The 14,997-nt window shown below is 40.4% G+C and overlaps 1 long non-coding RNA gene across 1 annotated transcript; it reads right to left on the reverse strand.

Annotated features, from left to right (window-relative positions):
* Nucleotides 1–3,764: 3,764 nt before the first annotated feature.
* On the reverse strand, nt 3,765–14,517 carry LOC109143730. Its single transcript, XR_002044068.3, has 2 exons — nt 5,440–14,517; nt 3,765–4,337 (listed from the first exon to the last, which is right to left on the reverse strand). It is a non-coding gene; the product is annotated as an uncharacterized LOC109143730 (long non-coding RNA).
* Nucleotides 14,518–14,997: the final 480 nt, after the last annotated feature.

The following is a 14,997-nucleotide window of genomic DNA, read 5'->3' on the forward strand; positions in this document are numbered from 1 at the left end:
TTAAAGAAGTCCTTAAAAATCCCTCAAACAAACAACAAATAACAGAAAGCAGAAAATTTACATTTTTTTGCCTTCCTTTTATTCCAGAGGTAACCTACCTGATAATAAGCTTCCATTAAATGTTAATAAAACAAAGGTTACATAATTCACTATCCAGCAAGGACTAAGCAGGATAAATCCAGATACTAATGATGGTTTGTTTGGGATTAATGGTAAGCATTGGATTAGTTGAGAGCTTCTTGGTATCTGCATTTCCCAGCTCACAACAAAAACTCCAACAGCAAAAGGCTAGTGCCACCTTTGGATGAAAATTCGTATTAGATCCCTCAGTCAATCTGATTTTCTAATCTGCTATTTGATTAGATACTTTGTCGTGCTTTCAGAAAGTTAAGTAAGATTTAATCAGAAAGTTGTTTTTTCCTTCTCTCTCACCTCCCTTTTTCCTACTTTCTCCCACTCAACTTTAATTTTTAAGCAATAGAGAAAGAGTTCTTCCCTCTTCTTAGTGCTCATATGATAGCTCTTCGGAGTGTATTCTTGGAAATGTATCAGAATGTCTATTAATTGTCATGGTACTTGATTAAAGTCTATTTGTAAGATATTTCCACAAAACTGTTAAGCATTTGAGGGAGAAGAAAAAAAATCAGTGAAACTTTTAACCTAAGTTTAGGTAAAGGTTTACATAACTTTGATTCTTATTTTGGTACTTTACCCATTTCCAGACTTATCCTTATTTTACCTTGCTTCAGATAGCCAGAAATATCCTCATCAGTCATCAGACCTGCAGCACCTCATTCATCTAAGAAAGAAAGGACTGCTTCATTTTGAAAGGCTGTATCCAAATGTGTTATACAGGCTCTGGCTGAAATGGAATTCACTTTCTTCACAGGGGACCACGTCCTGCTGTGTTGGAGTTTGTGACTAGAACAGCGTTGCTTAACACCCCAGTGGTTTTGTCTACTGCTGAACAGTGCTTGCACAACATCAAAGCCTTCTTGTTAGTCTCTCTGGGAGTGGGCAAGGATTTGGGAGGGAACAGAGGTGGGACAGCTGACACAGACCGGCCGAAGGGATATTCCATACTGTGTATCTTCATGCTCAGAGATGAGAATCTTGGGGTAGGGGATAGAACATCTTCCAGCACAGCCATTGCTCAGAGTCTAGCAGGACATCAGTCTGATCGTGAAAGATGGCAAGTACAGCACTCTCTCTCTACCCTCCTTCCTTCACTTTTGAACTTTCCTTTGATCCAGGCATTTTCTTGCTTTTGTTCTTCCCGTTGTGTGCCCAGCCCACCGCAGGAGGCGTGAGCAAGCAGCTATGTGGGTGCTTAACTGCTGGGTCCACCTAGCACACCAGGGTTTTCAAAACTTGTGTCTCCGCAATAGGCACATGGCAGCATCTTATTCCTTAAGGCAAAATAGTATAGCATTACTGACAATCAAATCTACAGTCGTGGTTGGTATCAACAAAAAGTGGAGACTGTAAGCAAAAAATCCCAGAGAGGCAAATGATACCATTTGCTAATTGGCTTTGGCTTTTCATCTCTGAGTGGGTTTTATAATTACATGTGAGCTTTATTTGATTTCAAGGGCTCTTCATTTATTTCTAATCGTAGTACTTTCCAGTTTTTATTGGATGATCCCCTGGAGACCTTGTACTAGGGAAAAAATGTGATCAACCAAAAACTTTACTTCCTATGTTCAGGCATACTTCTACAGCAATGTGAAACATATGCCATTTAACCTACCCCACACACAGGCAAGTAACAACTTGAGAAAGACTGTCTGGAGTGAATCAAATCAAAAGAAGGGACTTTTCTTGATGATTTCCCAGTGCAACCAATTAAGTCCACTCCCTGCACACTATGTGGCCTTGTTTTTCAATTTTTTATGATTCCTTTTCCTTAACAATTCCCTTTGTCCCCTTAGGGATGAAAGGACAAGTGTTTGCTTTCAACTGAGGAAATGCTCTGACATCAATGCCCCTCTACGGCCATTCTATTTCTAAAGCTTCTGTTTGCAAAGCTGAGCAAAGTTTGGCCGGCTGACTTCTTTTGCTCTCTGCAAGTACCTCCTATACTTGAGGAGAAAATTCAGGATCATCTGAAAAAAAGTTACACGCATCACACATCAACATGTAGCTGAAGTGATACCACTATTACCATGTGAGTCATTACACAACCATTTACTGGAGAAAAGGCTCATGTTTCCAGTTTTTTCTTATGCCCCTACCACTAATGCCTGAGTGTCTGTACCTCACTTACCACTTGAGTCAAGGTCAGGTGAATATAAGAATGGCGTAAGTCAGAAGATTCCTGAACTCCTGACATGCTGGGAAGATTTAAAGAGTACCTAAAATCATATCTCATATGACAGCATTTCTTATTCATGTTTTATTGAAGCGAAAGTCAGTCAATGAAGTAAAGTGCACATGCAACTCTACTACTATCTCTTACTTTCTACCATTTTTATCCAATGAATTTAGTACATATCCTAAAGGGAACCCTGGAGCTGCCAGCATGTCTGTGTACATTTAATAAAATGAAAGTAAACCAAAGTAGATAAAACCTAGAAAAACAAAGAGCAAATGCTGCTCTATTCTCAGTTCAATCCACGTTTCTCGGCCCATCTGGCACTTAAAGCCACCTTTATGCTTCCACAAACCGAAGGCCATATGAACAAGATTATATCCCAAGATAAAAATGCACATCTCCAGAGTGTGAGACCTAGATTAAACCATTCAACAGGTATTCATCCCTGTCCTGCCAACATAAAATGCAGCAGCAAGCAGGCACTTTCTGCCAGTATAACCCATTTATTCTATCACTAACCCACCACATGTCTGCAGTCCCTGTCCAGGTTGCTTACATTGGGGCTGACATTCACTCAGACCTTGACCATACCCAGCTTTAACACCATGGTGGGACACACCCAGTGACCGAGAGCTGACCACTTTAGTATTCACGGAGTGCGGACCATCACTAGGTTTTACTTTTATGACTGCAGCCAACTAGTTTTAAAAGTAGTTACCTGGTACCCAAGTCAGGATTTTAATACAGAACATAAATCCCAGCAGATGCTGGAAAAATGCACCCAAAAAGCTGGATAAATATTTGGCCAGAGGATCCAACCTCCCAGGCTGGCTACTTTAAAACATCAGCTGCAGCAAGACAAAAACAATTTGCAGATTCTCATGAAGTAATTCATCAGAGTATGTAGCTCACAACTAATAAGCAACACTCTGCTAGACTTAGCATACCTCAAGCCTAAGCACACATGATTTCAAAACAATGAGCTTGTGACCATATCAGGGTATCTAAATTTCTGTACTACCCTGCCTACAAAGGCATCCATCCCTCCCAGCCAAGATGCTAACATTGGCAGAAGCCAATAGGCTGACAGTGAGTCTTGCCACTCTTTTCATTCCCTGACCCGGTGGGAGCCTTCCCTTTCTTCAGCAAGCAGCAAGAACTGATGTGACTACTCAGATCTGAGAAAAAGTAAAGAAAGAATTCTGTTCAGAGCAGGGGTGTGGTTGGTGTCACAGCCAGCACCATCTCACCTTGCAGTCTCCCTAGGGCAGACTCTGGCTTTCCAGCAGCCAGATTAATACCTCCTAACCCACATTAACCTATACATTCCCTCATCCATCACCCCAGGAAACTATGAGGCCCTTGTCCAACACATTTAAAAGTGGCACAGCTGCAAAGGGTACAACAATACCAAAGAGCAACATCAGAATTGTGAAAGATACAAGTGATCGTAGATAAATGTATTCCAAAGTTTAATAACATGGCAGGCAGTACAACTCTAAATAGTCAGTTAGGCCCACTGTAATAAAAAGTTAGGGACACAGAAATGCAAGTTGACTCCTCATGTGTGAGGCTGTAAATACCACCTGAAACAAAAAAAGACCTTTCTCTCACAATGCTATCAGAAATCCCGTGTTACCCAAAACTTCAGCATTAACCTAACGCAGGGTTTGGACGCTCGAGGCACGAGCTCTGGCGTGCCCCAGGTCAGAGTCAGTCCAGCTGCGTTACCTCCACGCGTCGCTGAAGCGGCTTCGGCATCAGGAAAAGGGCTGCTTGCCGGGCTAGCTAGCTGGCTTCTCGGCAGAGGAAACACAGCATGAGCCGGTGGTATCAGCTCACTTAGCTCGGAGACAAAGGAAGAGAGAGGCTGTTCAGGTCTGACTCCTAACAGGTTTATTGTTGGAAGTTTCGCAACCCAAACGAGCTCGGAAGGCTGGAATGTGATGTGATGGGAATGATGGGATTATGACGGGATCCTCCCTTGAGGCTCATCCTCAGTTTTATAGGGAATTTGAAAACCCTGGTGAAAGGGGAAAACAACCAATGAGTTACAAGCCAGGGGGAGGATACAATGTAACAAGAACCACTGTGGGGGGGGGGGGAACCGAGAGGCGAGAGTTACAACAGAACCAATGAACAACCGAGTAACTGAGAATTTTCCAGAACCGGGGGAGGTGGCACCGCCCAGGCGGGGTGCAGCTTAGGCTTCTGAGCCGCCCTTCGACCCACCCTCTGAGTCTGCCTCTTCGGGAAACTCAATCCAGGGGAGGGGCTGGGATTGATTGGCATCACGCAGCCCCAGCCCCGCAGCGAGCTGGGTTGCACCAACGCTAACCCCCGATTTCCAGTGCTGTGTTGTAACAGCTTACCCAGCCAGGCCCTTCCTATGTGCCTCCTCCAGAGCAGACAGTGCCTCACAGTGCTCAGCTCAACAAGAGCAACCAGAAAGTCACGACTGACACCATAAAGATGTTTGTTCTACATATGGTTGCAGCTCACACTTCATTAGTGCCTGTTCCTAAAGGACAAATTTATCTGCTGCTCTGACGCTCTGCTGCTCATGCCTGCCTAACCATATTGCAGGCAACACGACTAACCCAACAGCACTTTGGTTCCAAGAAATTCCATGCTCCATGTAATTTACTTATCTGGTGAAAAATCATACGCTGGCAAAACCCTTTCAAAGGCATTCATAGCAAATGGGAGGTCTCATGAGGTCTGTAATATTGCTAAGCACTAGTGGCTGACACCATCGGATGTCTACACAAGCCTGGAAGTCGCCCTCCCACTTGCCAGGTCCGTGGGCCCAAAGGGACACTCTCAGGGTGGGCAGTCACAGGCCTCTCACAGGCAGAACACCCTGAGAACTTGGGTATTTTTTTCCTACTGTAATTTATTGCCAGTTAACATCAACTTCTGATTACTCATCTGAGTGCTGGGGGGTGGGTGGGAAAGCATAAACACCTCCTTGAACAGCTCTCCTCCCCCTTTCTAATTTCAGCTTCTCATGGGTCACAGACCAGCTACAGTCAGCCCGTGCCACTGCCCTGCCGAGCCAGTGGATGAGGCAGGGGCTTGGGGTTGCATGGTAATGATCCCACCTCCTGCTCTTTCCTTCTTACTGTTTTTCCATTGCCTCTCCGTGTCTTCATGTTTCCAGCTCAGTGTGCCCACAGTCACTGTTCCTCAGATGGGTCCTCACCCTGGTGTGAGATGCCCACAGCCATCTTCCCGCAAAGGATCCCTCCTTTGGCGTGGGTCACCTTCCAAGAGCAGCAGCCCTCACAGCATGGTGCCTCTGGTCCCCCGCAGCTGCCATTCCTGCTCAAAGGCATCAGTGCTGATGGCCACAGGCTGCCCACGCCACGGGCTGCCCATTCCAGTCAGCAACACCACAGGGCTGGCGATGGCCACCTGCCGGGCAGGGCAGCCCACAGCCCCCACTGCCCACACACAGCACATGGCCATGCAGCGCCCAGCTGTTCTGCACCACACAGCTTCAAAGTTAGAGACAAACTATTAAGAAAAAAAAAAAAAGAAAAAGAAACAAAAAGCAATCTCAGTCTACCCTTGCTCTTACACCACTAGATAAGTCAAAAAATTGAATACTAAAGTAGAACAGCACTAATACTTTAGCAGTCTTTGACATGAAATTGTGGAAAATCCTCTCATGATTTACTTTGGATTTGTTTATCTGTTCTAGATTTATTCTAGATTTCTCCCCCTGTAGATTTCCATTTGTTTTAACACATATACTAAAACTGGGCTGCTATTGCTATGCAAATTGTTTAATTCAGATTTCTTTTTATAGTAGCTTTTGTTTCAAAGGCTTGCATAACTTGCTAAGGAACTCATGCTTTAAAAAGATACATACTGAAAACAAATTAACATTTTCTGCAGGAGGTTTCAAATAACTGTACAGAGGGGAACTAAAAAGGAAAAAATCAATTATTCTTTTAAGTGGGGTATCAGAAGTGAGACTTTTTAAGTTACTTGAAGGTTATAATGGATGAGTTTGTTCAGACACAGAATGCAATTTCAAACACAATGCAATTTCAGAAGCAAAAGTTTCCTTGGTTCCAATAATGTACTTTCCTGAAAAGAGACTTTATTTGGACCAGAGACACACAAACATCCCACGTTTCCAAAGAAGCTTCCTTAATGTCTACAGTGAACTACATCATCAATGTTGTTTGGCTTTCAAAGCCCCAGCCTCAGACCATCCTGAGACATAACACGTGCCCTGCGGCCACAAGTGCAGACTTTGAGTCTTCATGGTGCTCTATGTTCTAGAGCACAGAACCTGGAACTAGGCAGGCAAGTGAACGTGGCAGGCAAGACATCACACAAACACATGGCATAAACATGAGTTGGGTTTGTAGGACAAAGAATTGGTCTTCACTAATACTAGCCATACCAATTCTGATTTCTGGCCAACTTGTATCCCAAACTCTGCCTTTTCTTCTTTTTTTATTTGCTTTTTTGTCTAATCAAAATGGCTTGCACTTGCATTTATATTGGGAATTCTTTTCAAGCACATAACAGGCACAGAGGAAGTGTTTGCACTGAAATTCATTGCTTACTTTCATCTGACCATTGCAGGAGAATGTACTTTTCATCTCCAAACTACAATGTGTTCTACCACGTTCTTTTAATGATGTAGCTAGTAGTAACTAGCCAAGAGGATTCTGAAATTAGTTATTTCTGCAGTTTCTGGATATGATGAAAAGCACTCAAAAATATGTAGAACCTCCTTGATATTTTACCATTCAAGACAGCATTATCATCTTCAGGAATGCAATATTCTGAAAAGACAGTTCTGCCCATCAAATTTCACCAAAAGTCATGGAAAATTAGACATGTTTTTTATTCCTAGAAGACTAGAACCAAGGAAAAAACTTCATGCTTCAAACAGTGACTGACAGTCTTTGTAGCTTCCACACATTTTGTGACTGTATTATTGAGATGTTTATTCCATGAATTGCAGAAGTTTAATCAGACAGTAAAGTTAAAGAACAAGCAGCAATGCAGGGGCAGACAATTTCTATTAGGCTAATATCCCATTTCTTGACTGAAGCATTGAAATCAAGGACAGCCTTGCCTCATATGGGCATCCACACATCCCCAAAGAACAGCAACTCCTCTCTCAATAAACAGTCAATACACCACAAGTGTTACGAGATAACCCCCAAGCTTTCTGAGCTACTGAGACTCTACATCCTAATTTTGGCTTCATTTCAGAACTGCCACTGGCACAAACTGAAAAGACTAGAAAAGAAAAACAACAAAGCATTGAGTTGACTAAAAGAGCTCACAAAAAAACCCCCAAAAAGCAGAGCTTCTGAGTGTCCCAAGAGAACCAAGGTGTCTGAAAGAACCAGAATGTATGGAACTGTAAACTGGAGCAAGAAATTCAAGGATGCTGCTTTAATGTACTCTTCTCTCGAGCTTAGTCTCCCTAAATAAAAAAATAAATAAAAAAGGGCATTTGAGACAACCACCCATCCACTGTATCCATGAATAAACAGAGACTTCTAAGGGGAAGAAATGCACGGAGAACTCTGGAGATATGGTGCAGAAATCCAGAAGATACCAAGGGAAAATCTCAACTTCTCATGTTCTGGATCACATCCTCCACTTTCCATAGGCAGCAAAGGAGCACTAGGCTTCTATTCACCTGCATGATATACCTGGTGTTAGTAAAAGCGTAAGTGCTCTTCTATCCACACACTGCAGCAGATGATAGAGTAGAAGACTTCTACCCATCCAACTAAGAGAAAAAAGCCCAGAGGAGGTAGTTAGGCTAAAGCAGAGTATTATAAAAATACATCACAAATAGGCTGAAGCTGACAATCCAGAAAGTAATTCTTAAGTATATGCCACAGCAGTATAATCAGACAGCCAAGCAGGAATCTGCCTGTCTTCACCCCTTCCATCTTTCCCCCTCATCTTCCCTGAAGCATACCATTTATCAGCATACAGAGATACCCAATCAGACTAGATATTAGAGGTGTCTTGCTACTAAATTTCAGCTGCTTGCATAGTGACAAAAGCTACTTACCAACTCCAGGGCAACAAATTTGCTAGACAATCAAAAAAAGAAAACTTGGAGTCAAAACCAAGCAGTTGACTTGACAGTTTTCAAAATAATGTAAACAACGCTATATTTCAGCTGTTCTCATCAGTCACACAAAAGAAGCCAAAGCTCTGTGCAATAAACAGTGTGTGGCACTATTAGGAGAGAGATCTTACACTTGTACATACATCAGTAGACAGCAGACTTTCAAAGTGTAATACCCTATTCAGAGATTTCCCTGCATCTGCCCTCTTAGAACCACAATACATAGAAGATGTGGCAGAGCATTTGCAATCAGAAATCAAGGCTTACAGAAGTACACACTTAGGAAATTAGTACTGTTTTAAACACTGTTTCAGAAAGCTCACGGAATTTAAAAAAAGGCAATACCATAATGAAAATCCATTTAACACTAAAAACATTTTTCAGTATTGAGCAGCCCAACTATAAAAATTCTCTCTAGTTCTGGATTTCATAGAATTACATATGATTGAACTATCTAATGAATAATTAAGTGAAAGAATGGTATGATCAATATAATGAAATAAAAAGCAGAAGTAAATATCTGTTAGTCCAACAAGTTACACAAAGCTGTGTATTCAAAACCACACAGACTAACACTTTGACCAGTGACAGTGGAGCGCTGCATTTGCTAGAACTTTATGAATAGACAAGAAACAAAGAGTCTTGTAACTTCTTGTTGTTGGTGTCAACCCAGTATCAGTTGATAAAGTGGAAGTTTCCAAGAATAGCCATGATTTGCCTTTAGTGCTCTTCTCTGTATCGATACCAAGCCTCATTTTTGCTTCTCTCACCATGAGACCGTACAAAATTTCCATTTGCAACCTGGTGTCCCTAGCCCTGCCCTTAGCCATAACCTGAACTATGAATCAAATAAATCACCCGGCACAGAACACTTCATAAACAACTTGCAGCCATCAAACCTAGACCTGCAGACTCTGCTGTGTGATCAATGAATTTAATTCTTTATGATGCTGTTCATAATCCTAACCTAATCTCATCCTGGAAAAAAAACATACACCATTATCTTCTGACATGACAGGCCTGAAGAAGCTGAAAAATTAGCCACTAAAACTTTCCAATGCTTAAACTCATGCTTAGTTCTATGGGGAATAATTGACAAGACATCAGTAACTCTCTCAAGCAAAGCAGAACACCATGTCCCTAGAAAAGTCATCACAGTTTTGGTTATTTCTCCTTCCTTCCATGTTGCCTAAAGCTCTTTCTTCACTCCATCCATACTGTATTTCCAAACCAAGAACACCAAGGCAGATATCCTTTCCCAGTCTCAAAGAAATGCTCAATTTCAAAGAAAACATATTGCCCCCTGACTAGATGAATTGTTTTAGAACCACTTCAGCATTGTAAGAGCCTATGTTCTGACAAGCAAAGGAAAATTCCATTCACAGATCAAAAAATAACTGTATAATTTGGAAGCTATTTATTTCTTAGAAAACAATCAATGGAACAGTCCTGCCAATGTAGGAGTAAAATTACCAGAAGCACTCAAGTGCTGTACTCCTAGGTATGTAACTATTGACTTGTATATACGGCTCACACAATGCAGTCTCTAGCTGTTTCTGAGATCATGCACACATGCATTAGAAATACGATCTTCGATTTTGTGTTCTATAAAAACATAATGTAATTACCCATTTCCATACATGAGCTTAAAGGCACTCATTTTTGTATGTAAATAGCAGGAAGGCTACTACTCATGTTCAAAATGTTCAATCTTTCCAACAGGCTCCTTGAACACAGAGCTATGATTTCCTTCATTGGATATTCTCATACCTCCAACACCAGTAGTCTTTTTTTTTTTAAAGTGACTTTTTGCATCAAGCTGTCATCTATGACATAAAACTTGTGTGCGTGTGAAATTAAGACCACACATTGTCACTGGCCAAAGGCAATGCACAATATTGCAGGAAATAAAATCTGTGATGTGATGTGATGCCATGTGATGGCATGACTTTATTGCTTTTTCATAACTGGGTTCTTAAAACAGTTAGACCAGACTACACAGAATGGACAATTAAGTGTGGTTTTGCAGGATGAGACTGTCATGCAGGCATTTTACAGCTATTCAGCTTGGAAGGTATGGGCTACATACATGCTATCTAACATTTTCCAGTTTAACACTTCCTTTTCTTTTTGTCTCTCCATACAAGAACCAGAATAATTTTACCTGAGGAAAAATATTAACAGTCCTGTCCTTCCAACCAATGGAGCAGTAACCTATGGGCTACTCAAATAACTTTTTAAAAATTCAAGAATTAAATAAAAACCAATTTTTTATTTACAGAAGTAAATAAAATCATATTTCATACAACAACACAAGTAGTATTTTGACACTCCTGGAAGAGAAATCAGAACTATGGGAAGTCACTACTGAACTTCTACAATAAACACAATGTTAACTATTCAAGTCATTAGTACACAGAAACACAAAAGCTGTGCTGAAAAACTGTTACCATCAACTCCAAAAGGAAGCACATTATGTTTGCAATATCAGAGTGTTTTTGGACTGCAACAGAAACTAAATTTAGACCCAGTTACATAAAAAATACTAATAGCCTTAACACTTTTAATCAGCATAAGAGGTTTAGAGATACACAAATGATTTAAAGTCTGATGACTAGTTTTATACTGCTTTTGCAATATTGTGCATTAGTAAAGTCAGGGAGATTATGAAAGAAATACTAAAGCATAATAAAATTACATAAAACATGAAAAGCAGGCTATACAGAGCGACTCCAAACATTGATGCTAAGAGAAATTTTACCAGAGTATTTCAAAAACATAACTTCTCTATAGATTCTTGCAGCATAAAGATTAATCTAACCAGGTAATGCAAACCAAGTACTGGTAGGTTCAGAAAATAGGTTGGACGCTTTATAAATGCAGTATTAACTTGTGTGATCCTCCAAAGAGCAAAGAATAAAACACTTACTATCTTCATACTGTTGCAAACTGCTGATCCATGACAAGCACAACAGCACAAAGCAATCTGGCAGCCTTTCAAATGCCGAGTCTGGCATGGTGACGGGCAATATGTTCCGCCAGCTGTGCAACTCCTTCAGGAGCTGCAAAACAGCAGAAGAAGTAATTCCCTGATGATTTGTCAGAGCAGTTCATTACCATGTCTTGCAGAGCACCTGCCAATAATTTATGAAGTATTGATTACATCACACTCAGGGGTTTTTGCTCCATGAAAGTTAAACAAGTTCTCTGAAAACAACCAAAGATACAATAATAGTGCACTAACAGAAATAATTACTTGGATATGGTATATCTGTTGCCCCAGACACATGGTAAAATTACAAAATGATTGGCAATGTTATCGCACCCAATCTCACACTTTTTGATATGTAATCCACACCATGAAAACATTTTCAGGTTCACATCATGAAGCATATGCAACAGGCTAGTTAGGTAATTGTGGGTAACATTGGTTTTTTTTTTGCTGACCATTTTTTCTTTATTTGACCAGTTCATTGCAGTGGCATCAGAAAACATTCCTTAGAAGGCTGTTCCTGTCGCTGTGTCCTAGGCAGATACAGAAATTAAACAGTGATGATTAAGTTCTAACTACATCCTTTCCTTTCAAGGATCTTTCAAAATCCTCTTGTACAATTTTACTGCAAAATTTGAGTGTTACCACTGATAACAACGTATTACCTACCTTCTTCAGAATTATTGCTGAAAAACTTTGGCAATAACAGCTGAGATGAGCACACTATAAAACTTATACAGATGGATTTAAAAGATTAAACACCCACAATTTGACACAACTACTGTAAAATAAGGTATACTGGAAAACAACGTATGATACTTGTGTGGTCAGTCACATTTTTGCTCTTTCTACAAAAATATAAAGAGCTGGAGAAGAAGTAGTTCTCTGGATTAGATTAACTGCAACGGTTTTACATAAAACTGCAACCTTCAACCCCAATAAAACCTTATCTTTCAACCTCTAGACTATTACTGATTTTTTTTTTTCTTTGCTAGAACTCAGTGATCCAAACTGCCTCACTCCAAATTAAGAGTTCTTGTTCTGATTTACAGAGCTGGAAAGCAGTTGAGTAAATGACTGTGTATCACAACGTAGTTCAGAACTGGTGAGACAACTAAACAAGACTTCTTGCAGACAAGGTAACTGAGTTAAGTGACAGCTTTAAGAAGGTACCAATGAAACCACCGCTTGAGAAATCGATCACTCCAAGAGCTGTTGCTTAACAGCTGTGTTGTTAAGAGTTCATTCTTCACACCTATATATTCCTATAAACTAATTAGCCACAAACAAAGGAAAAAATAATTTGTTACATCTAAAAATAAAAACCTTCAACATTTTGAAGATGGAATTTTTATTTACTTGCAAAAGTTCTGACATTGTTCTTGACATTAAATGTTATGCTTTATTTTCTACATCTTAAATACCAGCAAGGGCATAGCAGCCACCACTACACAACATGATTAATTCTCTCCATTAGTTTACCATGTAATTTTCCAGAGTCAGTTTTACAAAAACGGTATCAGCCTTGGGCCAAGTTCAACAGCAAGCTTGTGGTTTGGGTTGTATTATTTTTTAACTGAAATGACCACCATTGCAAATTTCTTTAGACTCATTTGTCAAAAGTAGCTTGAGAAGTTTTCATCACTTCCAAAAAGCTGCACTGAAAATGAAAAATATTTAAGAAAAGCCTGCACAACCAAAATAATGTATTTTCTCATTACCAAAATTGGTGACTGCCAGATTGCAGTTACAAACTACACTTTTTTGCAGATGTTTAGCTCATTATCATTCAGCTGTTGAATCACAGATGCAGCTTGCATCACCTAAGAGGATTATGCAACAACAGGCAGGTTTTTACTGCTTAAAGCTCATACAGCAAACTTGCTTCTTCTAACCTTTAGAGTTTGTATGGATCCTTCTCTTCCAGGAAAACAGTTAGAGAGTTTACTGGAAGTTCTACTAAATAATGCAGGAGGTGAGGTTGTTTTTTGGATTTTTTACTTTTTGTCACAGTGGTAATACATAACCTATCAAAAACAGTAAAATTTGAAGTTCACTGCACGAAACAATCTTGTTTTCCCACATACTCATAACTAATTCCTCTTCTACCACTGTGAGGAAGTGTTATTGAGCTGAAAGGAATGATCCATTCCCTTACCATGGAACTGCAACCACTCCTCAGAGTTCCTCTGCCAGAAAACTCTAAGACAGAATTAAGAATTTAATTAATGTAATGAATGTAGTTGATCTGAAACAACATGCTCTTTCATCCCTTGGTTAATACTGGTCCAGCAGTGTGATGTACATTAACAGTTCACAACATATACTGTTTATTATGCCATTTTATATCATCCAAACCATTCAATGAAGTATTTGTCCTTCCAGTACCCTTCATGGAAATGAGTTTCTACAAAAACTTGTGTTGTTATACTGGAAGCTTTCAACTTCATTAGAAATAAAAAAAGTACTCTTAAAAAGATGATTAGTGCTCACTTCAACTTTGGCTAACCACCCTGGTCTGTACTTGAAGGAAACAAGCCATGCAACAAGACTCCCAAAATAAATGCTGGTGATGTAGGATAGACATGATCTGGCAATGTGCTCTTGCAACCCAAAGAGCCAATTGTATCCTGGACTGCATACAAAGCAGCGTGGGCAGCAGAGTGAGGGAGGGGATTCTGCCCTCTCCTCCACTCTGGTGAGACCCCACCTGAAACACTGCATCCAGCTCTGGGGTCCGCAGCACAGGAAGGACATGGACCTGATGGAGCAACTGCAGAAGAGGGCCACGAAGATGATCAGGGGGCTGGAGCACCTCTCCCATGAAGGCAGGCTCAGAGAGCTGGGGTGGTCTAGACTGGGAAAGAGAAACCTCTGGGGAAACCTTAGAGCACCTTCCAGTATTTAAAGGGGTCCTACAGAAGAGCTGGAGAGAAGACTTTTTACAAGGGCATGAAGTGAAAGGACAACAGGGAATGGCTTTAAACCAAAAGAGAGTACATTTAGATTAGGTACTAGGAAGAAATTCTTCAGAGTGGGGGTGACGTACTGGCACAGGTTGCCCAGAGAAGTTGTGGATGGCTCATCTCTGGAAGTGTTCAAGGCCAGGTTGGATGGTGCTTTGAGCAACCTGGTTAGTGGAAGGTGTCCCTGCCCGTGGCAGGGCGCTGAAACAAGATGATCTTTAAGGCCCTTTCCAAACCAAACCATTCTATGATTCTATGAAATTTTGATCTTTGTATTGTATCTCTTATCCAATCAAAAAGAGTCTTAAGAGAAGGTAACACTTAATACTGTTTAAAATATTTTTAAAAATGAATGTCAACAGGCAATTTTATAGATTCTTTTGATCTAGTTTCATTATCCCAGTTTGAACTACCACTGGTTTCTTACAGAGTTTTCAGACCAAGTGCTAAAATTCTGTTTACTAGATACATTTCTTTATCAGATTTGACTATGAGATCATCTTCCCCAGCACTTCCTTTTCAAAACTATGAAAACAGCTCTAAAAACCATGAAACAGAATATCATGCAACATTCAGACCCTTACAGTAAGATTACTTTTGA

Source organism: Corvus cornix, chromosome 5 (assembly GCF_000738735.6).
Source record: "Corvus cornix cornix isolate S_Up_H32 chromosome 5, ASM73873v5, whole genome shotgun sequence".
Classification (NCBI taxonomy): Eukaryota; Metazoa; Chordata; class Aves; order Passeriformes; family Corvidae; genus Corvus; species Corvus cornix.